The sequence below is a fragment of the Macrotis lagotis genome, chromosome 8 (assembly GCF_037893015.1).
Source record: "Macrotis lagotis isolate mMagLag1 chromosome 8, bilby.v1.9.chrom.fasta, whole genome shotgun sequence".
NCBI lineage: Eukaryota > Metazoa > Chordata > Mammalia > Peramelemorphia > Peramelidae > Macrotis > Macrotis lagotis.
The window spans coordinates 171082389-171109613 of NC_133665.1; the positions used below are offsets into that span (position 1 = coordinate 171082389).

At 35.8% G+C, this 27225-nt stretch overlaps 1 protein-coding gene, 1 long non-coding RNA gene and 1 pseudogene across 2 annotated transcripts in view; 1 reads left to right on the forward strand and 2 right to left on the reverse strand.

The window, feature by feature from the left end:
* Positions 1 to 27225, forward strand: part of CADPS (calcium dependent secretion activator) — a 557039-nt gene that overhangs the window by 32133 nt on the left and 497681 nt on the right.
* LOC141495022 (uncharacterized) lies at positions 510 to 26142 on the reverse strand. The gene is made up of 3 exons (XR_012470634.1): positions 25462 to 26142; positions 8720 to 8796; positions 510 to 862 (listed from the first exon to the last, which is right to left on the reverse strand). It is a non-coding gene; the product is annotated as an uncharacterized LOC141495022 (long non-coding RNA).
* Positions 13652 to 14003, reverse strand: LOC141495021 (large ribosomal subunit protein eL34-like; annotated as a pseudogene).

Here is a 27225-nt window from a genome sequence, read left to right on the forward strand (position 1 = left end):
TTCCAGTTCTAAAATTCTAAGAGCATCTGCTCTTGTGTCTAGCTGCATTAGATTTTGATATCTCTATTTACATTTCAAAGCTCTCAGATCTCCATGTCCTAAATATTTTATTTTCTTTCTCCTCTGGGCCTATGGTTCAGCCTTCCTTGAAGACCAATTCTTCAAGTCAGAGCTGCAGGTCTTTGTACCTCCTACTAAATATTGCTGCCTACCTCTTTCCAATCAGTCAGCCCACACAGTTGTGAGTCATCTAGGGGAACTACCCTGTCATTACATATTTGTTGATTCTGGTTAGTAATATATAAAATAAACATAATCCATCTTTATGCTGATCTCTCTGTCACATAATTCTAGTCTCCAGAAATGTTTCCAACTCTCCTGGATGCCTAGTCTCTTACAAATCTCTGGGTACACAGATTGATATTTCACTTTTTCAGATGCATAAACCAAGACCCAGATTGATTACTTGGTTTGTGACAAAGGTGGGAAAAAGATTCTGTTGTCCCTTCTTCCTTTAATTCACAAGCCTCTTTTGAAAAATAAACCTTTCATATATGTATTTAAATCCCCTATCAAAAAGACTTAATTTCTGGTTTTCCGTCTTGCATCAAATTAGAAGGAATTATATCTTGTGGGTTCCCCAGGCTGGTATATATTTAAGTTCAATATCTTAAAGTTCAAATTATTTGTTACCTGACAAAAGAGGTGGCTGAAGGCCAAGACTGTAGGGATCTCATAAAGAGAGAGTTCACCTTCATTCAAGGTTCTGGTCACCTTTAGAACCAAAAGGACAGAGCTTCAAGGAGGCCAATCTGTGCTGGCCAGTCACTGGCAAGATGAAAACAAGGTCTTTGAGAACTGCCTTGAAAATAAATCAATTAACAAAAATTTAATTAGTACCCTACACTGTTATGAATTTGGAGATAGAAAAAAATGAAACAATTTCTGCTCTCATGTAGCTTACATTCTTTTATATCTAGAGATGGGAATGGGTTCTGTGACTTTATTGATTTTTGAAACTAGCAAATGAAGAAGCTCACTCTACTAAAGATGGCCAGCATCTTCTCTGCACCTTAAAGACTTAGAAAATTGTCTAAACCAGGAGTGAAGGTCTGGGGGCTTGCCCAGGGTCAAACAGGAAGTAAATGTCTGAGATGGGGCTTGAACCCAAATCTTTCTGGCTCTGAGGAGAATTCTCTCTCCACTACAAATGCCGTTGTGCTGCTGTGGTGTACATATATAAATATATTCAACATGAAGATATACAAATAAATATAGGATAAATCTTTTTTTACCCTTTATTTCAAAGTAAATAAAAGGTAGTTAAAAAATAATTGTTGGAGAGAAAAGACACTTGCATGGGGAGGGCATTAGAAAAGGTAAGAAGAGGTGAGATGGAATATTCTGTGAGGAACAAAGAGAATGTCAATTTAAAATAAATACTGGCCTTTATGAATATCTGGCATTCAACCTAGTAACTGGTTATGCTGTATTTCCAATTTTTATTGGGTTGGATTTTTGTCAGGGGGACAGGATAGAAAGGATTCTGTGTATGTTGCCTACAAGTAGCTGCTGTTAGAATGACAAAATGATTATGGCTATGATAGACCTTAGACGTCATCTTGTCCAACCCCCCTCATTTTACAAATAAGGAAAGTGAGGCTCAGAGATAAACTGACTTATCCAAGGACATACCAGCACACCTGTGAACAGAGCTTCTCTGATTTCACAGCTTGGACTGTGAAGACTCTGCTTTGACTTCTCTCCTCTGTCTCTCTCTCTCTCTCTTTGTCTCTCTGTCTCTCTGTCTCTCTGTCTCTGTCTCTGTCTCTGTCTCTGTCTCTCTCTCTCTCTCTCTCTCTGTCTGTCTCTCTGTCTCTCTGTCTCTCTCTCTCTCTGGTTCATTCTCGTTCTCTCTCTCTCTGCCTCTATCTGTCTATCTAAAGGCTCCTTAGAAATTCAAATACCTACAGTCTCTTTAACTCTGGAGTTCTGTTCTGTATTTGCAGATGTGACAAATTCAGGGTTTCATAGAAAATGCTACAGATCCATGTTCTGAAGGGTTTTTATCAAAGAACAGAGGTGGGCTTACTGATCATCTTTAAAGCTTGCCTCTCATTGCCTCAACAGTGGTCTATCTGAAAAGGTTGGACCACATACTCTGACTGGGTTTGTCCCTTGGATTTCTTTTTTCAGCTTGTCATCCTTTCTGAGGATCGGAGATACTGGTAGAATCTCAGGCCACAGATTCCTCCAGGTCTTATCTTAACCTTATTACTTTAGGAAGCACCTAAAGGAGTAAGTATAGGAGTTATGGTCAATGCGGGTAGGCCAGTATAACTTTTGTTGATTTATGATAATAGCAATATTTACAACTACTCATAGGGTTATATATTGAGAGTTGTAGGGACCTTAGAGTCCATCAAGTCCAATCCTCTAATTTTATACTTGAATAAAGTGAAGCATAGAGAGGTGGAAGGAGATGCCCAAGGCAGTCAATAAAAGTATTTGAACTCAAGATTTCCTGAGTCCAAGGCTATGCATATATACTTTTAATCTTTTAAAACATTTGACAACATTGTGTAATAGATCAAGTACTGCCCTTGGAGTCATGAGATTTTGATTCAAATCTTGCCTCTGATACTTCCTGGCTATACAACTTTGGGGTAATTTAAATTCTTTCAGCCTCAGCTTCCTCATTTTTTAAAAGGAGACTTCTGGACTATTGACAATAACTACTTAAGGTTTAGCTCTAAATCTATTATCTTGCAGATGAGCAATTTGGGTCTCAGAGGGATTAGATATCATAGTTATAAGAAAAAGAAATAGGATTTTAACTCACATCTTCTAGTCTGGAATGTCTTATCCACTATGCTTCCTCCTTGACAACATATCCTCTAAGATAATAGACCACAGCTGTAGACAGTGTAACATTGCTGCTCAATTTGAATATATTAAAAATACAATTGTAGTTCACCCATCATCATGCGAAGGGGAAAAAACTTTTTATAAGCTTGTCTCTAAAATAAATTATAGGATAATAGGATTTTAAGATTGAACAAGTCCTTAGAAATCATCTATTTGAAGCTGGTCTTTTTAAGGGATGAAAAAAAAAAGACTATTAGAAAGGAGACAATTGGTCCCAAAACACATGGTAAATTATAGAAGTGAGTCTAGAAACCAAGACTCATCTACAAAAATAAGGGAAACGGATTAGGGTTCTTTCCACTGCACCATTGCTTTCTTGGGAACTCATCAATCAATCATCAAATATCTATGACAACCTTAATAATATTGTCTCCTCATTTTCTACCACACAAGTAAGGTTTTATATATATATATATATATATATATATATGTGTGTGTGTGTGTGTGTGTGTGTGTGTATACATGTATGCATTCATGCATGTATGTATGTATATGACATTCTGGTCAAAGTAGAATACTGTTCCCCATTCATTCTGTCTTCCTGTCTCCATGCTTTTATGTTTTCCACCTTTCATGGAATGGACCCATTATTCCTGTATCCTTAGAGATATCAAAACCTCCTTCTTTCCAGGCTTGACCCAGGGGTCACTTCTGCCATCCAGCCTTCCCTGACCATTCCTTCCAATGAAAAATTATCTTTTTTCTCTTACATCGCTAATAGTGCATTGCCTAGAACTCTTTTTTTATACCTTTTTTGCCCTTTTTGTGTTTTAAACCATAGGAACATAGACTATATGAGATGGAAAAGACCTTGGGAAATATGCAGTTAACTTTTCTTTTTGCATTAGAAAATAAAGGATGAAGAGGTCCATGGAATCTTTCAAAATCACAGAATGAATCAGCAGCCATTATACATGCAATTGTTCATTCATTAAATTGAAAGCATCTCAAGAGCCTGTAACATTCCCCACTTCTTAGCATATAGTTGGTGTTTAATAAATTCTTGTTTGGGTAATTATATTTTTTTGAAATTAGTCCATAATAAACTCCTTGGGAGTAGGAATGGCTTTCTTCTCTGAACTTGTATCCCTGCACCTCATAAAGGGCCCACCACAGTTGGCTGATTGGTTCTTGTCCTTCAACATTAAAGAAGATCAAAATGACATCACTCTGTTAGAGTTAGGACAACATTATTTTATGACAGTGTGTCCAACTGGCTGATCAGACCAATAGAAGCACAGCATACTCTACCACAGGTCAGGCACAAATCTCACATTTCCTTTGAGCTACTCCCATTCTGCCTTACTCCCAGAACACAGCATCCTCACAGAGGGTCAGAAGAAGCAATGCTAGATCACTGTGAATGTCCCTCTTAAGAACTTTGGAATTGATTTGCAACGTGAGAGACACTGTCACAGGACCATACTACCCTCAAGGAGCTTATCATGAGCAAATATAAACAAACATAAAGAAAGAGTCATTAAGCACTAACTGTGAATGTCCCTCTTAAGAACTTTGGAATTGATTTGCAACGTGAGAGACACTGTCACAGGACCATACTACCCTCAAGGAGCTTATCATGAGCAAATATAAACAAACATAAAGAAAGATTCATTAAGCACTAACTGTGAGTCCTTGCTCTTGTGAGTTCTCTATAAAATAGTTTATTTTTGTCAAGGGTATGTAGTACACTGAAACATAGTAGGTATCTGCTAAATAGTTATTGATTAATTTTCCTTATAATTTTACAGTTGTGAATTCCCAGGGGTTAGGTAGATACAATCTCTCATTTCTCTCTATATCACTCATAATGTTTGGGAAAAAGTAGGCAGCTAATAAACATTTCTTGAATGAATGAATAAATAAATAAAATAGACACAGTCATGAATAATGAAATGAAAGAGTTGTATTTCCTTGAAAAATATTTAATTGCTGTTAGGTTCACACATAGAACTGGCAAAAGATATATTTTGTAAAAATAAATTCTTCCCTTTCTCCCTTCCTTCTCTTTTCCTTCATCTTCTTTTAATCTTTTCTTCTTATTTCCTCTCCAGTTTTCCACTCTTCCTCTTTTCCCTCCTTTCTCCCTTTTCCATCTTTCCCTCCCCACCTTCCTTCTTTTTCAGTCTTTCTTTTCATCTTTTTTCTTCCTTTCTTTCACTCTCCTTCCTTTCTTCTTTTTTCTTACCTTTTTTAATTCTTACTTTTTCCTTCTGTCCTTTTTTCCTTCCTTCCTTCCTTCTTTCCTTTCTTACTTGGTATCAATAATTTAGGTGACTCAAGATTTAGAGAGAGAAATCTCTTTTTTTTCATAAAAGCTTCAAATGCAGGTAGCTAGAAATCACTATAAACATTAGAATGCCTAGCAGGCTGTTCACATCACTCTATGTCTTTGTGCGGCCCCTCCTGTGACTTACTTTGTCCTTTCAACAGCCTCTGCAGCTGCTCCCTTTTATAATCAGACAGCTAATCCTGGCCTGCATAATTCATGATTACAAGGTGTACATACTTGATGATAAAAGAAACTGCTGTTTAATTTATACCACCTCATTTTTCCTTATAGATGGAGTCAAAGACCAAATAATAATCACAATGATGAGAAATTCCAAGAGAAGGATATTTTTCAGTGTTATGCTGCAGTTATCATGTGTATTAAATGAATTTGAGTATAAAAGACATTCCATGACTATGGAGGAAGGGACATGTTAGACAATGTAAAAGGGAATGTTGTCTTTTCCTTAACATATAAATTCAAGCTGCTACTGGACCAAAACAGGATGCAAAAAAAAAAAATCTACTCCTTTCTTCAAAAAGCTTAAATTCTATCTAGGGAGACAATATGAACAAGAATAAGTATATACAGATTAATGAAAGAATACAACCTGGTTAGGGGGAGGGCAGCCATCATTTGGGAATCATTCAAGACTCCACATTGAGAAGGGAATCCTTAAGTTGAGTCTTTGAAGGAAGGCAGGGATATTGGGGGTCAGGGCTACTGACATACAGAGATGAAGAGCACAAGAAGACCAGTTTGTTTGAATTGTAAAGAAAGGAGAAAGAATCAGCTATAATGAGAGTGGGAAAATAGGTTTGGGCCAGGTTATTAAGGGCCTCAGAAGTCAAATAGAAGTATGTCAATTTTATTATAGTAGCAATAGTAAATTGGTATAGCTTACTGAATAGGAGAGTTACATGATCCATCATTAAAGAGCTTTTTGGAAACTACATGGAGAATGATTGGGGTAGAAGAGATAAGATAGCAAAACCAATCTGGAGGCCTCAATAGTCCAGACAGCAGGTGATGAAGTCTTCCCTCTCAATTGTTTTGGAGGAATCACTGGAAAAGGAAAGGATCTTATTCATGTCAATTTAGTTGTCTTTCCTACCAAACTTCAGGACAAAGATGTTTGCACTTAGTTATTCTATTTCATTTTCACATACTTTTTCCTTAACTTCTTAGAACTTGATTTTCACCTTGTTGTTACACTGAAATGGTTTTCTTCAAGTTTCTAATTACCTAATGATCTCATAAAGTAATTTTTCTTGATATCTCTGATACATATAACACTGTTTATAACTTTTTTTCTTTGAACTACTCCCTTGTCTCTTCACTTCTGTCTTTGTTGGAGAGAAAGTATTCCTCCTTAGCTTCAGTCTGGTCATTTAGGGTGACCCTTTTCTCTTTCCTATTTACACTCTCTTCCTTTTCAGATTCACTCAGACATCTTCAACTATCATTTCTACAGTAGACAATTACTCCTACCAATTATAGCTCCAGCCTGAATTTCCCTCCCCCAATCCAGACCCATATCTCTATTTGCTTTTAGGACATGCCAAGCTAGAAATCCAACCATTGGTACGAAAGTGAGTTTATCAACTTTTTCCCTAAATCTATACCTCCTTTGGATTTCTTGCCTCTTAGCAGTAGAATTATGATTCAGTCAATCTCTCATGTTCCAAACTTTGATGTCTATGACTAATGTTCCTGAAAGAAATATAGTTGAAGGCCATCTACACTTGCTAACATTCAGGGTGGAATATTTAACCCCTTCAACTTTATTAAAGAGAATCTGATGAAAATCCATTTTATGGTTCTACTTATGGTTCTACCATTGAAATATTCTTTTTATTTTCCACTTTAAAATCTTTCCTCCACTGAGATAATTCCTCTCCTTGAAAAAAAATCATATTTGGCCAAGGCTTCTTTTATTTATATGTTAAAGTCAGCAAAATCCTTTGTCAGAATTTGCAATTCTGGCTCATTCATTTAGCTACTTTAAACATAGTCATCACTTTAAGATATCATTCAAAAAGTGATTGAAGATTCCACTTGTGGTAACAAAATTTACATCCAGTTGAATCCAAGTCAACATTTATTCAAGCACTAAAATGTGCTGGATATTAGAAATGCAAAAGAAATTCAATCCAGTTCTTTCTCCCAATGAATTTCCATTTTACTGTTCATTGGACAAGTCACATAAACAAGTTAAGTAGTAATTAAACCCAAGATGATTTAAAGAGGGAAAAAGTTGGACCTCAGGAATAATAAAAGTCTTCCTATAAAAGGTTGCACATTAGCTTAGCCTTTAGAAAACAAGTATTCTAAGAGACAGAGATTAGAAAATGCAAACATTCCATGTACAAGTAACATCTTATACAAAAGTAGAGAAAGGGAAAATGGTCACTGAATTCAGTGAATAATAATTTTTTTTATTTATTTTGATTGGAAAATAGAATATATGATGAGTAAATTATATGAAATCTGTAGAACAGGCCAGTGTCAGAATATGAAAGACTAAATACACTGAGGAATTAACATTTCATCACAGTGATAATAGGGAATCAAGAATCAAAAATTCTTGAATAGAGAAGTGATATAGTCAGACATGCTGATGAATTGGAAAGAAAATAGATTAAAAAGCAAGAATTCACTTGGGAGAAAGTATTAATAGTCTAGGTAAGAAGTGATGAAATGCTTAGATAGTGGCTGAGTAAATGGAAAGAAGGTAATACAAAAATAATTAAATATGTAACTGTGTGAGCAGTACAATATAAATCTCACTTATCAGTGTCAAAGCCCAAAGCTGTTGATGTATGCTATCTTCCATTTCCCCCAATTGATCCATCACCCATATCACTTGAGTGACTTTTGGCAAGCCATTTCCCCTCCTCTAAGCCCCAGTTTTCTCATCTGGGAAATAAGGGAATTGGATTAGTTGATCTATGAGGTCTCCTCTAGATTTAAGTCTATGAATCTATCACTCATCTAAGGTCACACAAGGTTTCTGACACATATGGGAACAGAACCCTTGGTTCTATCTTCTAGCACACTGTTTCCTCAACTTTATTTTGAAATCCATATATTGTTTTGGGTACCATGAAAAAATTATGTGTGTAAATAGGTTTTTACCATCATCAGCCTGAGAGCAATCAGTTTCCATTTAGCGTTTGCTGTTAAAGGTGACTACCAGGCATTGTGATTTGCAACCAGAGATGTTAGAATTAAGAAATCAAATGACTGCGCCTGTTGCATATCATCCTGGAGATTATTTTGATGATTCACATTTAGATGTTATGGAAGGAAAAACATTTTAATATTTGAAGTATTAAAAAATAGAATGGGTTTCCTTGAGAGGTAGTGGGTTTCATGTCTTTGGAGATCTTTGAGCAAAGGTTAATTGATCCTAAGTCTAGGCATATTGATCATAGACCTCACTGTTATTTAGGAAATGAACAGTTTCCTTTTCACTTTCCCACATGGGGACAAGCCACTCCCAAACCAGATGCTTACCAAAGAAATTCTTTAAAACAATGAATATCAGATGATCCTTGCAGGGTTTTTAATGGTTCTCTAAATACTTTGGTCTCCTATAAAAATAAATGGTAGGGGGAGAAACAATTTAAATAAACAACAGAAACAATAACAACCACAACAACAAACCCACCAAGCCCTGAGGGTAAGATCATTATTTCCTTTCTGTCCATTCTGGTTTATTTTATGGTTAGTAAGAAAATTCCCTTACCTTGAGTAAAATGTAGAGGGGATTCTTTCCAGGCAGCGGTCAGATTAGCTATCCTCTGGTTGTTCATCTAATTCTGAAAATTCTCTGAATTAATAAAGAACTAAGAAGAACTTCCTTGACCAAGATGGAAAACTCTCCAAATATTAACCAGCTACAATTTTAGACGTCATCTAGTACAACTTCCTCATTTTGCAGATTTTAATATTGAGGCTTTGCCAAGGTTGCACAAGGTGTAAATGGTTCTTTTTGATGCTGACTTTGGTCAAGAAATTTAATATCTGCTCCAAGGGACACTGAATAAATTCTAAATGGTAATAATAGGAAGATAAAATCTTCTCTTGTAATGTGCTCCTTTTAATGTGTGTGTATGTATGTAGACTAAGCAAGCAATTTATTTATAAAGGGGATAAAAAATCCTTCCCAAATGAACTAGGAACCATTACTATTATTATTTTTTAAAAGACAGAGTTCTTCTTTTCACCCAATGGAAACTGAGATTAAATCATTTTACAGCTTTTCGTTTTATTGCTGCCAGGCTAGGAGGTTTTTCAGCTGCTTTGGTAGTTAGATCCATCCATCACCAATGGTAACACCTCTGTGATGGCAGCTTGTCTTTTTGCATTTCAGATATATATGGACTAAGCAAATCTTGGACTTTTTTGCATCCAAAGTTGACAATGAATGATGTAGTAGAGGACAGGTTTTTATAGATTGTTCTCCTACCTTTGCTGTTTTAATCTACGTGATCACGAGCTCCTAAAGGTTTAACATGGAGCTGAATCACTCCCCAAAGAATGTGTCTGCTTTCTGAACTCTGCATGGATAAAATGCATTTTTTCCTTAATAGTACTTTTTTTGCAATTACTCGTAAAGATAGTTTTCAACATTCATTTTTTTTTTTGCAAGGCAGATGGGGTTAAGTGGCTTGCCCAAGGCCACACAGCTAGGTAATTATTAAGTGTCTGAGACCGGATTTGAACCCAGGTACTCCTGACTACAAGGCTGGTGCTTTATCCACTACGCCACCTAGCCACCCTCAACATTCATTTTTGTAAGACATTGTTTCAATTTTTTCTTCCTCCCTCCCTTTCCTCCCCTCTCCCTAAGACAGCAAACCATCTGATACATGTACAAGTGTGTTAAACATATTTTCATATTAGTTATGTCATGAAAAAAATCAGAACAAAAGGGAAAGACCACAATAAAGGGAAAACAAAAACAAAAATAAAGTGAAAATAGTATACTTTGATCTGCATTCAGATACCATAGTTCTTTCTCTGGATATGAGTGATAGGAAATACATTTTAAGAGACAGTTTGAGTATTGAATAGAATAGTGGAACTGGCATTAAAAAGTCCTGGGTTCAATTCCTACCTCTGACATTTGCTATCTCTGTAACTATGTGGAAATCACTTGATGTTTCTGAACCTCAGATTCTTTATCTGTGAAATAGAAATGACAATAATGCCAATAGTATCCTCCCAAAGTGGTTTGTGATCCTCAAAAAATATCATAGGATGATAGATTGAGAGTTGGAAGGAACTTCAGAGGTAATTAAGTACAACCTTCTTAGGTGATAAATGAAAGCACTGAAACCCAAAGAGCCTTTTCAAGGTTACACAGCATCAGAGAGAGAATTTGAACCCTTGACTTCTGACTTCAAAAGATTCCTCCATAGCAGTCTATCTCTTTAATAGTGTCTATAAATTGCTACAGAAATGTTAGTTATTATTTCTCTTTAATACTCCTTTGCATAGATACAACATCTATGATTTTTTTCTCAGACATTTTCCATAAAAACATAGAAATAGAAAGAGCTCCTTCTCCCCAGTAATATTTGGAAGATATTTCTAAAACACATAACTGTCTAGCCCTATCTCTGCCAAAACTTTTTCTCCTATGAGTTACTGGAAGTACATGTTAAACAAAGCATAAGGTATTTGACCTTTGACTGATTTTGAGAGATATTCAATTTTAATTAATGGGTAAACTCAATCCTTGAATTTGTCAGAAAATATACTTGTCCAATTTAGTTCATAGTTTAACTTTTCCAGGAACTAATTATTCCCTCCTCCACCCAGCAGATGGTATTATGTGACTTTATCTTCTCATGAGGGTTAGCTTCCATTCATCTCATTGTCAGGGATATATTTCCTTGTTATGGCTCTTTCTTATTTTAAAATTGGAGTGATTAATTAGGTAAATATTAAATAAGTCTTTTGGCTATTGTTGTTTCTTATCAATAGTCAGGCAAATTTACCTTAGAGGTAACAGCTTCATATTTGATGATTTCAGATCACAAGAAATTCAACCCAGCTCTTGAGAGTTATAGTGCAAAATCATTTATGTTTCTTTGCTTGTAAAAGAACATTTCTCTGTATCTTTGCAATATAGGAGGAATTATTTCTTTTTATATGGCACTTTTGACTTTTGTGAAATTTTATACCATCTATGATACAAGAATTCAATCAATATTTATTAAGTCATTTCTATGGGCCAAGCATTGTCCTAGGCATTGCAGATACAAAGACATTTAAAAATCATCTTCACCCTCAGGGAGTTTTCATACACCCATAGAAAAAAACAAATCCACTGATAAGTAGATGCCAAAGAAACATAAAAGTTGAGGAGAAATGGGCAAAACATTAACAACAGGAGGATAAAGAAATACTTTTGTTATGAGGCATCACTTGGGGTAAGCTTTGAAAGGATTCTACAAAAGCTGAAAGAAGGTGGGGATGGGGAAGGACATTCCAGGCATGAAGGGCAGTCAGTGGAAATGGGATATCATATTGTGTATGGGAAGCAGAAAGTCAGTCTGGTGAAACACAGAGAACCTGAGGAGAAAGTATTTTTAATCTCCAGAAAAGAAGTTACAGCCAGAAGAAAAAAGACTTTAAAATGCCAACCAAGAGTTGATAGTTTATCCTCAAGGCAATAGAGCCTTAAAATCCCTTTAATAATGGGATGATGTGGTCACATTATTGATTCAGGAATATTAATTTGTCATCTCTATGGATTGTGGAGAATCAAAAAGACCAAATTAGAGGATAATGCAATAGTTTTGAAAAGAGATAATAATGACTCAAATTAGGATTGTAATTCTGAATTAGGAGAGTAGTCATATGAGTAGAATGAAGAAGATAGTGGATATTTGACAAGAGGTGGTAACAGATTGGAGGGATAAGGGAGGGGGATAATTCCACAATCAAGACAATGTGTCTATAGATGTATTATTTCCCTCTTACAAGTGAGAAAAATGAGACACAAGTAGATTAAATGACACAACCATGGATACACTATTGTCAAAGCCATGACTAAAGCACAGATCTTTCTATTTTAATTCAACAACTATTTAAGGAACTAAAAAAAAAAAAAAAAAAAAAAAAAAAATCTAAAAGTTGCTGTCCAAAGTACTGAATCACTATAGCAGTCGATCTATTTCAGTTCTCTTATCATTAGACCATATTCATATGACTTTATTTTCTTTAAAAAATTCTCCTTTAGAGCAAGGCATAGATGTGCCCTCCGGAAGTTCCTGCTGCTGGGGAGGCTGAAACTGATGGATTCTTTGAATACAGGAGTTCTCAGCTGCAGTGAGCTAAAACACATAGGTTTCTACACTTAATCTTTGGAATGAGCTCACTACTAGGTTGCCTAAGAAAGGGTGAGTCAGCAAAGTTCAGAATAAATGCAGCAGGTTGAAATTTCTGGACTGATCACTTTGGAATAAGGGGACATGAGTAGCCAAAGTATTTTTCAGTCTGGGAATATGGAGAGAATCAGATTTCCCCTTCTCCCACCTCTCAAAATAATAAAGAGTTCCAACAATAATGTATTTTTCTCAGTGATGTGGGACACCTGGGTTCCATATTAGCTATACTTTTTGGTTCTGTTCTTTGAAATGTGACCACCTGCCTAGAAAGGAATGAGGAGAGGGAGCAATTCTGATATCTTTGCTTATGAAATACACTCATCTGAAGAAAATTAGGCTATCTATAGTATAGCCCTTTGATAAAGACCATACTTTAGAGTTACAATGGGATGAGCTTTTGAAAAATATATGAAGTCCATGACCCAAGACCTGATCAGTGGATGTTCTGGGTGTCCTTTTCCAACCTGAGAACAATATAATCTCATATCTAGAAAGAATAGTCAAGGTTCTCTTCAGTGCAAGATTGCTAAGCCTGAGGGAATTATAGCTTTAAAATAATTTAAAACCTCATGGATGTTGAGGTTTCTTAAATCATGCATGCCCAGCTAGTGCTGGAACCAATCTTTAACCAAGTAAGTTCATGACCAAGGAGGACTTTGATTAATTTCATAGACTTGTCATTAACTCATTCAGGTATGCTCTCTTCACATGTTCTGTATATGATCTGTATATACCACAGAAGGTATTTTGCTAATATGGCATATTAAATTTGATAAAATGTTAGTTTATAAACCCCTTGAAGGACAGAAAATCAGCTTTATTCTTTTTAAATTTTTTTTCACATGACAGATATTTAAATGTTTATTTAGTACATGAAAGAATGAGCATTTTCAATGAAATAGCAGACAGCAGATAGCTACAGTTAAAATGGACTAAAAAAAAGGATTTCATTCAAAAGGCAACATGTTATAGTTGGGCAAGAACTTGACTTGGATTTGGGAAGACTTGAATTCATTTTAGTTTTCTTTATTATTCAAAACCCAGCCTTTTTATTTACTCTTTTGACTCTGTGCTTGTGCCTTCAACACCTTCACAACAATTTTCTGCTCCTCAATCAGGAAAGCACACTTGATCCTGTCACAGACACCACACATAGAGCCACCATAAGCCCTGCTGAAATGCTTTTTTGTCTTTGATAGCCTCATAAGAACTTTAGGTCTTACTACACGAACACCTCAAAGTCTTCCTGGGCACACACCACAGGGTGATTTTCGTGCTTTTCCAACTTTCTTGGTGTAACGGTAAACCATCCTGTTACCTGGAGTTCGTGACAGTCAAGTTTTGTTGGAAGCTGTATTGTAGGACAACCTATGCCGATATGTCAGGCACTGAACCATTTTTAATTTCTTGTCAGGTTTGCCGCCAGAAGAAGGAAGAGGGAAGACTTGAATTCAAATCCTGATTCAAACTAATCTTAGTTTCATAGCTTTTGAACAGTCAAGAGTAGAAATCTTGACTTGTGGTTAAAAAGACCTGTGTTCAATTTATTTTACAAAACCACTTATGAATACCTACTGGGTGCATTGCAATAGTTTGAGCTTTAGGAATACAAAATGTGCACCAAGCGATCCCTGCCCTCAACAACCCTGTGATCTCTTGGTATGGGGAAAGGGAGATGTATATGGGCACATGTATGTCAATGACTTGTGATATTAAATGCCACTTTGGAAACTATCACTTATGGTTTGGAGAAAGGTACCAGAAATCATGAGAGATTTATCATTTTGCCACTGATGAAAGCAGTTAATTCGGTGTCAATCAGGATATGATCACATATACTCCTGATTCTGGGTCTAGCACATTATGGCAAACTGCATTTCACATGGGTACAGAGAAATAAAAATAAGATAGTTTGAGGAATGGAGAAATCACTAATAGGATCAGGGTGACCTTATTAAAGAAAGTCCCTACCTGAGTTAAGCAGCATAAGAAGACCAAAAATTTACAGATGGAAGGCAGTTTTGAGGCCTTCTAATTCAGCACCCTCATTTTTCAGATGAAGAATTGAAACTCAGAGAGGTGAAGTAATTTGGCCAGAATCACATAGTAAGTATAGAATTTAATGCAGAAAGAAAGTGACGGAATAATAATTTGCACTCAGGTCCTTCCCCTATAAATACCAGGCTTCCTTCTGCAATATTCCACAGCTGTTTTATTAAAATGAGGAGGTGAAGAGAACATGTTTTCCAAGGATGATGAATTGCAATGAACAGAACCAGATGAGATGAACAGTTAGGCAAGAACCTGTATCAGTGCAAAGAAGTGAGAGGGAACAGGATGACACTGGAAATGGATGAATCATCATGATTGACTGGAATTGTGGTACAAAACAGAATGTAAGTTCAGAAATTAAAGAAATGGGGTTCAGCTACCAATTGTGACATTTATGATTTAAGTGACCAGAAGCACAAGAGGCAGAATTTTCATGGAAGCCACTTCAACTCTCTGAGATATAATATCTCCATCAGTGAAATGAAAGGATCAGATGAGATGATATCTTAAAAGGTCCCTTCTGGTTTAAATCTATAATCCACTGATCTCATTAAGCATCTACTCCATATCAGGTACCATGCTAGATGTTAGTATACAAATACAAAAATAAAACAGTTCCTTCCCTTACAGGGCCTATAGTCAATCAGACATAACAGGGACCTGAAAGGGCAGTTTGGAACCAGATTATGGAGGATTTGGATACAGGGCTGGCAAGTTTTTATTTTTTTCTCAGATGCAAATGGAATAGAGTTCAATGGAAAATGTAGTTAGTTTATATCACTATTTGTCTCTTATTTGAATATTTAATCTGTACTATCTGTCCTAATACATATACTTGGTGCAAATTAATCTAAATCCATGGCTTGAAAGTTGACCTCAGATTTAATATCAGAAGTTTTTTTAAAGTGAGTGTTTGCTCATATGGTCAGTGACAAAGCCTAACTTCCACTCTTTCCACTAAATTGTAAAATTTCATTGCCTAGATCTGCCTCCTTTCTGGATATGAATTAACCTGTAATTCAAAGGAATATGATTTCAACACAGAACAGCCTCAAATGTTGCTTTAAGGTCAGGTTTCCAAAACTTTTAAAAGGAAAATCTTCTTCTTCTTCTTGCACCATCAATATCAGAGACATTTTTTGCCCACCTAGGCTTTGGGAGACTCTTCCTTTCTTTTAATACCAGTACCACGTCATTTTTGATCAAAAAAGAAAGAGAAAAAAAACTTTTTCAAAGTATAGGATGTGACATATGATACAGCTTTCCTTCGGAAAGGAAGAAAAAATTGCCTTCAGGGTCAATTGGTTGTAATAACGTTTCTACAACTTATAGGTCTGATCATGTCATTCCTCTTGTAAGGAAGTATCAGGAGGTCTCTTTTCTCTTTAGGATAAAATACCCATTCTTTCAAACCTTTATAATCTGTCTGTAGTCTCTTTTTCCAGGCTAATTTTATATGACATTTCCTCCTACACTTTACATTTCAGGAAAACTGGATCTACTTGCATTCTTTTGTATGTGGCATCTCTGGTCATCCCTGCCCTTAGTTATTGGGGTTTCCCCTTCACTCCAAAATACTTTCTTCAAAAGTTTTATCATCACCTTATTAATAAATTTTATTATTACCTTTGTCTTTTCTTTCACAAACATTTCTGGAAGTAAAAAAAAACCAACCCAACCTCTAGATTGAACCCTCCATTGTAATCCTGATATAATAATAATAATAATTACAATAATAATGATATCATATATAGACAATTTATATACCATTCTCCTAGACTAGTGTCCACCTCTCAACTGTGAATGGGAAAGTATGTTACATTATTTGTTCATTTACTTGTTGTCTGGTATTATTTAGTGAGACTTTAATTTATCGCATTGTAGACTATTCTCATGTTCTTTATATAAACTTTAAATGCACAAATCTGAATACATGCAGTATCCCTCCCCCTCTAATATCCTCCCAATCCAATGATATCTGGCTTAAGGATTCTTTGAGGACTGGGTCTCTTTGGTGTTTATCTAATACAATGATTATTAAATCAAATTAAATTGAATAACTTGGGTGTGATCACTGTCAGCACATCATGTTAGCCAAACTGTATGATGGAGAAGACTTAAATTTAGATTAAGACTGATATGACTTCTCTTTTCTTCAAGAAAACACCTCTGCTATAAAAAGTACACATTTTAATGAGGGTCATCTTGAATATTCAGTTTTCCAGTATCATAGAATGATCTTCAGTTTTGCCTGAAGCAGGGTCTCAAAAAAGCTTTCTAATTTCTGGCATGAATTGTTGGATTTTGATTACAGTTCAAAGATTTAAAAAGATTTTTGCAGGATCTTATCATTGCTTTCCATCAGTCTCATTAGCAGGCAGTCAGTCAATTTGTAATTCTTGCCCTACAGTAGCAGCTTAGGTGTATTTTTAAATATTCCGTCTGGCAGCTCAGGGAAAAAAAAATACACACTTGTGTCCTAGATAGATAGAAGCCAGCAAGATTCACTTTAATAAGGATTCATTTTTGTTTCCATTAGTGGGTGAATGGGTTAACAAATCCACTGTTCCAAAATAGCTAAGTGGTTATTTTATAAGCAAGACACCATGAGTCAAGGTAATGGTATAGCATTATATGGGAAGCTAAGAGCTCTTTATGGTGATCAGGGTTACCAAAAGAAAATAACAAAAGAGAAACTAATCAGAGCAATATGTCAGTAAGAGCTGTCCCCTCCCTCCCCATTCTGTGCTAAAAAACAGGGGCCATGCTGGGCAAAGTCTAGCAAATTGTCAACCCTGTTGTTAGGTAACTATAGGACAAAGATTTCAGTGACATATGAAAAGGAGATAAAAATAAAGAGGCAATCATTTTTCTATCTATATTCTTGAATTTCCATAAGGTGTTGTAAGTGGAATTGAGTAGACATAATAATATGAGATTGTCAGTTCAAGCTACTTTTTCCAGGGTTCCATTAACCCTCCTTTCCCTTCCCTATCCATAGTTTCATGTAAGAGATGATTTTATCTGTTCCGAAATTAGAATGGGGAGGTTCCTAACCCACAGTTCAGGAAAAGTTGACCTGTAGACTATTAAAAATATTTTGATAACTATTCAATTTTTATATTATACTATATTTAAAAATATTATTCCTTTGTATTTTATTTTATGATTTAAAAACATTATTTTGGCAATGGGAGTCTTTAATCTTCATCAATCTGTTGAAGAGGTCCAGGACATAGACAAGGTTAAGAATTAACTAATTAGGGGCGGCTAGGTGGCGCAGTGGATAGAGCACCGGCCCTGGAGTCAGGAGTACCTGAATTCAAATCCAAACTCAGACACTTAATAATTGCCTAGCTGTGTGGCCTTGGGCCACTTAACCCCCATTGTCTTGCAAAAACTTAAAAAAAAAAGAAAAAAAAGAATTACCAAATTAGACAATGGCTTCTATATGGAAGAATCATCCATGTCCGTATTCCTTGGGACTAACTCATATATGAATTTGGTATTTCATTTTCTGAGGGAACAAGAACTTGGGGATGGGAAAAAAAAACATATTTTTTTCTAATACCTACCTGAAAGATAACATTTCTTTCAGTTGAAATGTAACTGGAGGACAGTTATCTCCAATTGAATCTTTTAGTTATGTTCATTTCTTCCTCTGATTTTGCTGATTTGTTCACCTATAAAACCTACTGTCACCTCTCCATTTAACAAATCCAACACATTATTCAAAATTCCCCAGTTATACAGAAGAAAGAGTCAGATTAGTCATCAGGCAAACCGGGTTCAAATTCTAATTCAGCAACATCCTATCTTAAATATCACTTTGGAACTCAGTGTCCTCATATTTAAAAATGAGGGGAGGGTTAAATTCAATTACTTTAAATATCCCTTTCAGCTCCAAATGTGTAGTCTCCGATCCCAAGTTCCAAGCACTCCTAAATTGCTTCAATTCACTCTGATCTTTATTTTCTCAAGATACATACTGAATTTACTGCCTGAACCTTATGGTTTACTGTTTAGTTGTTCTTTGTTTCACAAATGTTAGCTATTTCTCTGTTAATTTTCTTATGGAAGGCAGGCAACCACCTTGTAAATTTAATTAGCGAGCCACATAGTAGATGCCCAATACATACATACATACATATATATATATATATATATATATATATATATATGTATGCATTTGCCAGTCAAGAGGTGGTAATTTGAATATACCATAGTTTCATTCTCAATCTCCCAAGGGTTTAAGAAAAAAGCTTTGCATAATGTAGTTTCATGAGTAAATATAATATTTATGTCATTTTATTTCCTCTTGCTTTCTTTGACACAGACTCATTAGAGTGGGGGTCTTTAACTTTTTGAGAGTCATGAGTCCCCTTTGGCAGTATGTTGGATCCAATAGGCCTTTTCCCATGCTCTTTTTATTATTTCATTATTTATTATTATATTTTTATATGCTTATTTAATATATTAATATATACATTTTTGATAGTCTCTATAATATATGATTATTTTCTCATAATCATTGAAAGAAATGTTACATTTCAGTTAGGTATTAGAAAAAATTAAAATGTGGCATTTTTTCCATCCAAGTTCTTGTGTCCTGTGAAAACTGTCCACAGACCCCTGAGGAGATCCAGAAACACCAGGTTTCAAACCACTCATTAGAGTTTCAAGAGGAGTGAGATAGCATGAGATACAGTATAAAGAGCATTAGACTTAGTGGCAGTCTATCTGGATCCAAGTTCTATAACTCTGCCCGCTACAACCATTGTATGTGTCCTTGGCTAAGTTATTCCCTCTCCCTGAGTCTTGGTCCTTCAGCCATAAAATGATGAACTTAATGTCCCATAAGTTTCCTTCCTGTTTAAAATCAATGATCCTTTGATTATATGTGTGAATTGGTATGTGGATAGATATATGTGTGAATATGAATGTGCAGGAGAGATGGTCAGGCAGATATCAGAGAGAAAAGAAGCAGAGTAAGAAAGACAGAGTACAAAGTACAGAGGAAGGAATTGATGGCGTAAGGGAAAATTTCTTGAAGCAAGGGAAGACTATCTCATCAGTTACCTGAAGGCAAGGAATTTAAAATCATAGAATCCTAGAGCTCAACAGAGTGTAGAGTCATCCAGTCAACTTCTACTAGGGCATCATGGAATGGAATTATCCATCCATTTTATGGTTAGGAAAAATCTCATGAAGCCATCGAGTTGGCCCAACTCAGGTGCTATCTTCTGCATGATACCTTCACTGATGCCTTTAACTAGAAATGAGCCTTCTGTCCTTGAATATCTCAAACCTCTCTTCATTTGTCTCCTATGCAATGAATTACATTCATATTTATACTACACTTATTTGTATATCTATCCCATTAATATAGGAGATATTATGGGGGGGGTGGAGGTTTAGGAAGGAAGTGCTATTTGAAGAATTGCAGATATCCTTAATTGTAGAGGACTGAAATATTCCAGAACTGCCATAAAAGAATACTATATTTTCTGACAAATCTCCCAATCATTGGGTTTTTTTTATTAATTCCCTTTCCAAATTGCTCATGTGTTCTTCTTTTCAAATTTCAAAAAACTCTAAATAGTGGTTCTAAACCTGGTGTTTCTGGATCTCCTAAGGCATCTATGGACAGATTTCATAGGACACAAGAACTTGGATTGGAAAAAATAGCACATTTTCTCAGCCTATAATGAAGCATATCTATAGCATCATATTCTTAAACATCATCCACACCCAGAGCACCATTAGGTCTATCCCTATGGCCATCATTGCAATTGACTCCAGTCCTAACAGGTAACTTAGGAATGAGGAACAATATAAACTCTGCATGATATAAACATTGGTGGTTTGTATCTTTCTGAGTCCTTCCTAGCTACCTGCTGAAAGAACAGAGAATTTGGTCTGGTGAATAGAGTACTGGCCCTGAAGGCCAGAAGACCTTTCTTCCTGTGTGACCTTTAGCAAGTAACTTCTCTGGTTCTCAGTTTCTTCATCTGTAAAATATAGATTATAATAGCTTCTCAGGCATTAACAAATGCCTCTGAGGGGTGAGATGAGGATAAAATGGAAGTGTTCACAAAGTATTTTGCAAGTATTGGAGGGAGGGAGGAAGGGAAGAAGGAAGAAGGAAAGGAATGAAGGAAGGGAGGGAGGGAGGAAGAAAGGGAGGGAGGAAGGGAGAGAGGGAGGAAGGAAATAGGTATTTATTAAGTGTGGCAAAGCAACTCCTTGAATTCATGCCTCAAGGAACTCATATGTAATTAGGGGAGGTACTACACAAAAGGGAACTGAAAAAAAAGTACCTAGTAGGAGAGGGATGCTTTTAAAGACTAGAGAAGGGGAATAAAGGCAAGTTGCCTCCATCAGCCTTCATGAGGTTTAGCAGTTTGGACCATTGGCATGAAGAGATTTCAAGGAGATCTAGGCTAGGGCTTTTGTTTGTACTTTTGTCTGCATTAGGATTCTTCTAAGTTAGGATTCTTTCCAGAATTTTCCCTCATGTATTATATAATATCTGCAAAGAGGAGCTAGATGCCAGATGGAGAATATAAGCAGAGTCCAATGGCCCCTGGTTTTACTCATTGCTACCTGGGGTAATGTAAACATGGCATCATTGCTGGAAAGGTCGCCCAGGTAAATCACCAATGGGACCTTCTGGGACTAAGCAGTGGGTGTCTAGGGGAGAGGAAACTTTGAAGATGAAATATTAATTGGTTTTACCCTAAGACATTACCCAGATTAAGGATTCCCCCACCCCCACTTAAAACATACCAGAATATATAGTTTGCCCCTGGGACAGGGCTTTAGCAATAAATCAGGAGATTAGAACCTCATGCTGGAGGAGAAGGCATAAGAGGGGAAGGTTTTTCCAAAGATATATTGAAATAGTAGCTATATCATTGAATCAAAAAGATGCAAATTGTTCTTATCGATTCTGAGAGTGGTGGGTAAAAGGTCAGTTCTTGGTTTCAATTCTGCCTTTAAATCTCACTAGCTATGTGATCCTGGAAAGTCATTTAATTGTCTCAGTGCCCCTAAGCAATTCTCCATGTAGAGTCTAAAAAGAAATTGCTGACCTGCAGCAAAGGAGGAAATGTTCCTTTGGGAAGTTTCTTCCAGGGAGGAAAACAGAGATCCAAGCACTTCTTCCTTCCAAAAAGAATAACAAACTAGGGAGACCAATTGAAGTAGTAGAATGAACATCCCATTCACCTTACTTCTCTGTTGCTGACTAGCTGTGGGAGATAGGACTCATCACTTACTTTCCTTGCATCTCAGTGTCCTTGTCCATGAAATGTTAGGGTTGGACTCAATTACCTTTAGTGTTCTTTATATCTAGGATTCTGTGATCTTACCAGAATGATCATGGGCAAGACAACCGATTACTTTAGCCTCCATTTCCTCATCTTTAAAATGAGGGGATTTGACTAGATTAACTCTAAGGGAACCTTCTGTGTTTAAACCTATGATCCAATAGATTTTGCTTTGCATCTAAGCAGAAAAGGTCACAAAGGTATATCACTAGTGGAACTCTCTGGGTCTAGCTGTCATTATTCTAAATCAGTCATAGAAAACTAACAAAGAAAAAAACATTCTGGCAGACTCCCTCTAATGAGTACAAATTTGAAGAATTGATTTCTATTTCAATATACTATTTTTAAAAATCCAAAACTTTGCCCCAACACTTTTTTGTTTCATTCTTACATTGTCCATGTCATAGCTGAAATAATATTGAATTTAGAGTCAGAAGATATGAACTCAAATTCTATTTCTGCCATTTCTATTACCTGTGTGACCTTGGCCCAATGACCTAATATCTCTGTGCTTCATTGCAATTCTTTGAAAAGCATGAATCTGACTCAATGATATCAGAAGTCTTGGGTTCAGTTTTTCACTGCTTGTGATCTTGGGGCAAATCTACACCATTTTACATCTATAAAATTTAAGGATTATGCTAGATGACCTCTAAATCCATCCAGCTCTAAACTTATGACTCATAATCCTATGAACTTAGAGATGATGCATAATACATTCATTCAAAGATGAGAGGTTTAAATCTCAGTAATGCTATTATGCCAGCTACTGTACAGAAGTCCATTTCCCAAAGCCATATGCATGCCTTTGTTGGCTCATCTATAAGATATCATCAGCAGTTACTAACTTTCAGGAGATATAATCCATCATTTTGCCTAAAGTAAAAGAAAAGAAATCAATAAGTAACAGGCTATTTGTTATGCAATGACAGATTTTTGAGTATTTTCGAGATGCTGACCCTCAGCTGTCAAGTTTTTGAGGTCATTATTTCAACCTTGATTCCTGTGTCCCTACTCTGTCTACTATAGTTCTCTGAATGTATTTTTTTTTTACTTTTCCTTGCTTAAAAGAGAATTGCCCTGACTTTCCAACTACAACTTTACATACTAAATGGATCAAGATTCAGAGTGAGAAAGTGTGCATTATTGGAAATTGGCTGAGTTTGGAATGAAAGAATCTGGATTCAAATCATGACCTGCTTTACTATCTGTATGGCCATTAGTAAATCATAATTTCTTTGGGGTTCAGCTTCCTCATCTTTTAAATGAAGGGGTTGACATACCTCCCAACTCTAAATCTAGGATCCCATGCTCTGGTATGAAGAGTAATCTTGCAGGATGATCAAACAGATCTGTCTTATTTTTAAGCTACATTGCTAAACATCCTTCATTCAATAGACATAAATGCTACCTCATCATCTGATAAACCTAATGTGGTAATGTTCAGGCTAGGCACTTGTGTATGTTTGGATGATGTGAATCATATGAATTATAGGATCACAGAATTGAAAAGAATCTCACAGACCATTTAGTCAAATCTCCTTATTTTAATAATGAAGAAACTTGTGATTGAAAAATTAAGAAGATACATATGAAGAAAATAGACTAAAAACTTACTTCACAATACTCAGAGCTCAAATCAAGTCCCATCACCTCCATCCTTAAAGGATGGAATGTTGTAAATTCTGACCCAAGATCTAAACAGCCCATTGACAACTTAAGAGAAGGCAGAAACAATAGCTTAGTAACTAACTCCTCAAATGACCACTAAGGGCAACCAAATTACCACATCATACCTATACCCCAGCCGACACTGTGCCATCATTAGTACTCTTTTTTTTTTGCAAGGCAATGGGGTTAAGTGGCTTGCCCAAGGCCACACAGCTAGGTCATTATGAAGTGTCTGAGGTCAGATTTGAACTCAGGTTCTCCTGACTCCAGGGCCGGTGCTCTATCCACTGTGCCACTTAGCCATCCCTATCATCAGTACTCTTCAACGATGAAGGACAATCTCTTTCTTCCACAGCACCCTTCACCTAGTACAGTGCAGTACTAGTAGAGTACCCTGCACATAGTAGGCAATGAATAAGTGTTGGTTTGTAGGGGCAGCAGACAGAGCATTGGACTTGATTAAATAAATCAAAGCCAGTCATAGATCTTTACTAACTGCATAAAATGGGGCAAGTGATTTAACATCTGTTGGCCTCACTTTACTCATCTATAGAATGGTGATAATGATAGTTCCTATCTCCCAGATTTATTAGAAGAGAAAATGATATGACATTTCAAAGGCATTTTGCAAGCTTAAAGTACTACATCAATGTTAGCTATTATTATAAAGGTCTATTTTTAAGAAAAATGAACATTTAAAATATTGCACAATTGTTGGCTTCCTATATAGATTTAGATGGGATCTTTGCCTTGAATGAATTACTATATCACAACTCAACTGTGGCTTAGGAAAGAGTTGTAAGTCCTAATTTGTGTCCTCAAATCCATCACTCTATGATCAAATTAGCTTCAAGAGTCACTCCCTAGTCTTGACTATTATGATTATATTAATTGTTGAGGCAAGTTTTTTAAAGCTAATGTCTTTAATTGAATTGAAATATCATCATTATGTTAATTGCATCCAGTTCCATTTGCTTTTCCTTTTGCTCAATCTAGTCCTAGACCAGTTTGGGGTTCCAGTCATCATTTAACTCTAGTTTTATGAGTTTAATTTGGTTTCTTCTCATAATCCTTCAGATTCTTCCTGCTTCTCCTTCCCAGGGGGCAATACAAGAGTGGCCAAACATGGAAGCTCATGTACATAATTGACTTTTCCTTAAAGGCTTGGATATTATCTTAAACTTGTACTATTAATATAGAGCAGGTTGGATCTTGAATGAGTCACCTTTACTCGATCATTCTCTTGGTAACATGGCTTAAAAGGTTTTGTTTACTATTGAAGGCAAAACACTTCCTTCTCATTAAATTTAAGACCTACTTGAGTCAAGTAATTCAATTGCTTTTAAGCTTACTTAAACTTTAAGTTTAAAAAATTATTGAAATTTTATATGTTTGTATCTTCAATTGCACTCACCAAGTAGACATTCTGCCTTGGTTTGACAAGTTTTCATGAAGTTGAACCTGCTACCTTACTAAGTTGCCCATTCCACCTTGAGATAGCTTCAACTTGCATATAGTAAACCTTTAAAAAAGATTTATTTATTTATTAAATGAATGATTGGCAGGGAGGAGGCATTGCCCAGAAGTAATCAGATTTAGTTAGGTTCCATAGTCTAGGTATGAAAATCAGCTGCATAATAAGTTCAATGGACTCTGTTGGCTGACTTAGGAAGCTAACTGCATACCAGAACATGTTTCCTTTGAGAAAATTCCCTTCTGGGTTACAACCAATCTACAAGAATATTTTAGAAATAAAAACCTGTTCACAAATTGAGAACAAACTAGAAAACTGCTTACTCACCCCATTCTGATGACTCAGAGCTGTAGAGAATTTGCTTTAGATAGGACCATTTGAGAGAGTGTGATACAGTAGGAAAAATACTAGCTGTAGGGTGTAAAGACTTGAATTGAAATCTTCCTTTGATACTCACTCCATGTGTGACCTTGAGGGAGTCATATCCTTGGGCAAGTCCTTGGGACTCAGTTTCTTCATCTATAAAATTTATGGATTATACTAGATGGCCTTGAGAACATTATTCCAATGCCAGATCTATGAACTCTTTGCTTCTTAGTTTTTCTCCATATTTACAATGAGGTGCCTAGGTCAAAGGCAAAAAGAACCTGAACTAAGGTGTCAGTGTGTCTATGATGAGGGAGCTATAACTCCAGGACCTTAAAAACAAAGCTGTAAATTTAACAGTAAAAACTCATCTTTACTCTGCAGGTATGTTTGATATAGGGGACAGGGGCAAATAAAAAGGGCAAAAGTCATGCCTTTCCAGTCCAGTAGGGGAGGAAAGACCTGCAGTGGTGAACACTTATCTGATGCAATAATACACATTTATTGAGTGTTTACTATAGATTGTAGGCCCTGGAGGTATAAACATAAAAATTAGAATAATTAGTGGTCAAATTTAGATTGAACATAGAATGATGGTAAGGGACAAATTAGCATTTAATATATGTCTATTAAGTTGCATTGGGAGCCACTAAAGGTCTGATGTTATTTTTGTTGTTACTGTTTTTTTTTAAACATGGAGGTAATAAGTGATATTATGAGGTCACTAAGGCTCCTGTGCCCTGTTACTATGGTTTCTAGAACCATTTTTGTTTGTTTTGTATTGGCTTTGACATTGGCACCTTCTTTGCAACTTACTGTCTTAAAAGTTGTTTGCATCCTGAGGATTTAGGTACCTTGCCCATAGTCATTCAGACAGGTTGTGGCAGCCTGGGATTCAAATCCAGTATTTCCTGACTCTAGGGTAAGCTCCCAGTCTACTACAATATGTTGCCTCTCAGAGTCGTTTTAAATATTAGTGGTCACAAAACACAAAACTCCAAAAATTCAAGTCATAATCCAATGTTCCACCTGTAGTGATCCTCTATAACATAATATTGAGGTTCCAAGTTACTGAAGGAAAGGGGAGGAACTCTAATGGACCATGAACTTCCCGTATAACCTCCCCCTCTCACAGTTCCAATGACCAGAGAAGATTTAATTGCAGATGTAACAAATCCTTGAAACTTCACTTCAGAATAAAAATCCATGCTTTGAGAATCTACCAAGAGGATGCTAGATTAGGTAGTGAATTGAGTATCAGATTCTAGATTCCAATTTTGCCTCAGATTCTTAATAGTTTTGTGACACTGTCTTTTTTTTTAATCTCTGTCTCGTTTTATCTTCCACAGGAGAGTGCTAATTGTTCTTCCTTCATATATATATATATATATATATATATATATATATATATATATATATATATATATATATATATTGAATATTTACTGACTATTCCCAATCAACCCATTTAATCATTTTGAATCTCAGTTTCCTCATTTATAAATTGGGGTAATAATAGCTTCTTGATTTCAGGGTTGTTGCAAAGATCAAATGATACACAGTAAGTTGTTTTTCAAATGTAAAAATGTATTATCAATATTAGTCAAGTCCTCCAGCATAATGCCACCATTAATTAAATTAAGGTAGGATAGGGCAGGATAAAAATACAACTATTTTTATTTCTAGGCAGTTCTGAATTTTAAGGATTTATTAAGGAATAGTCTG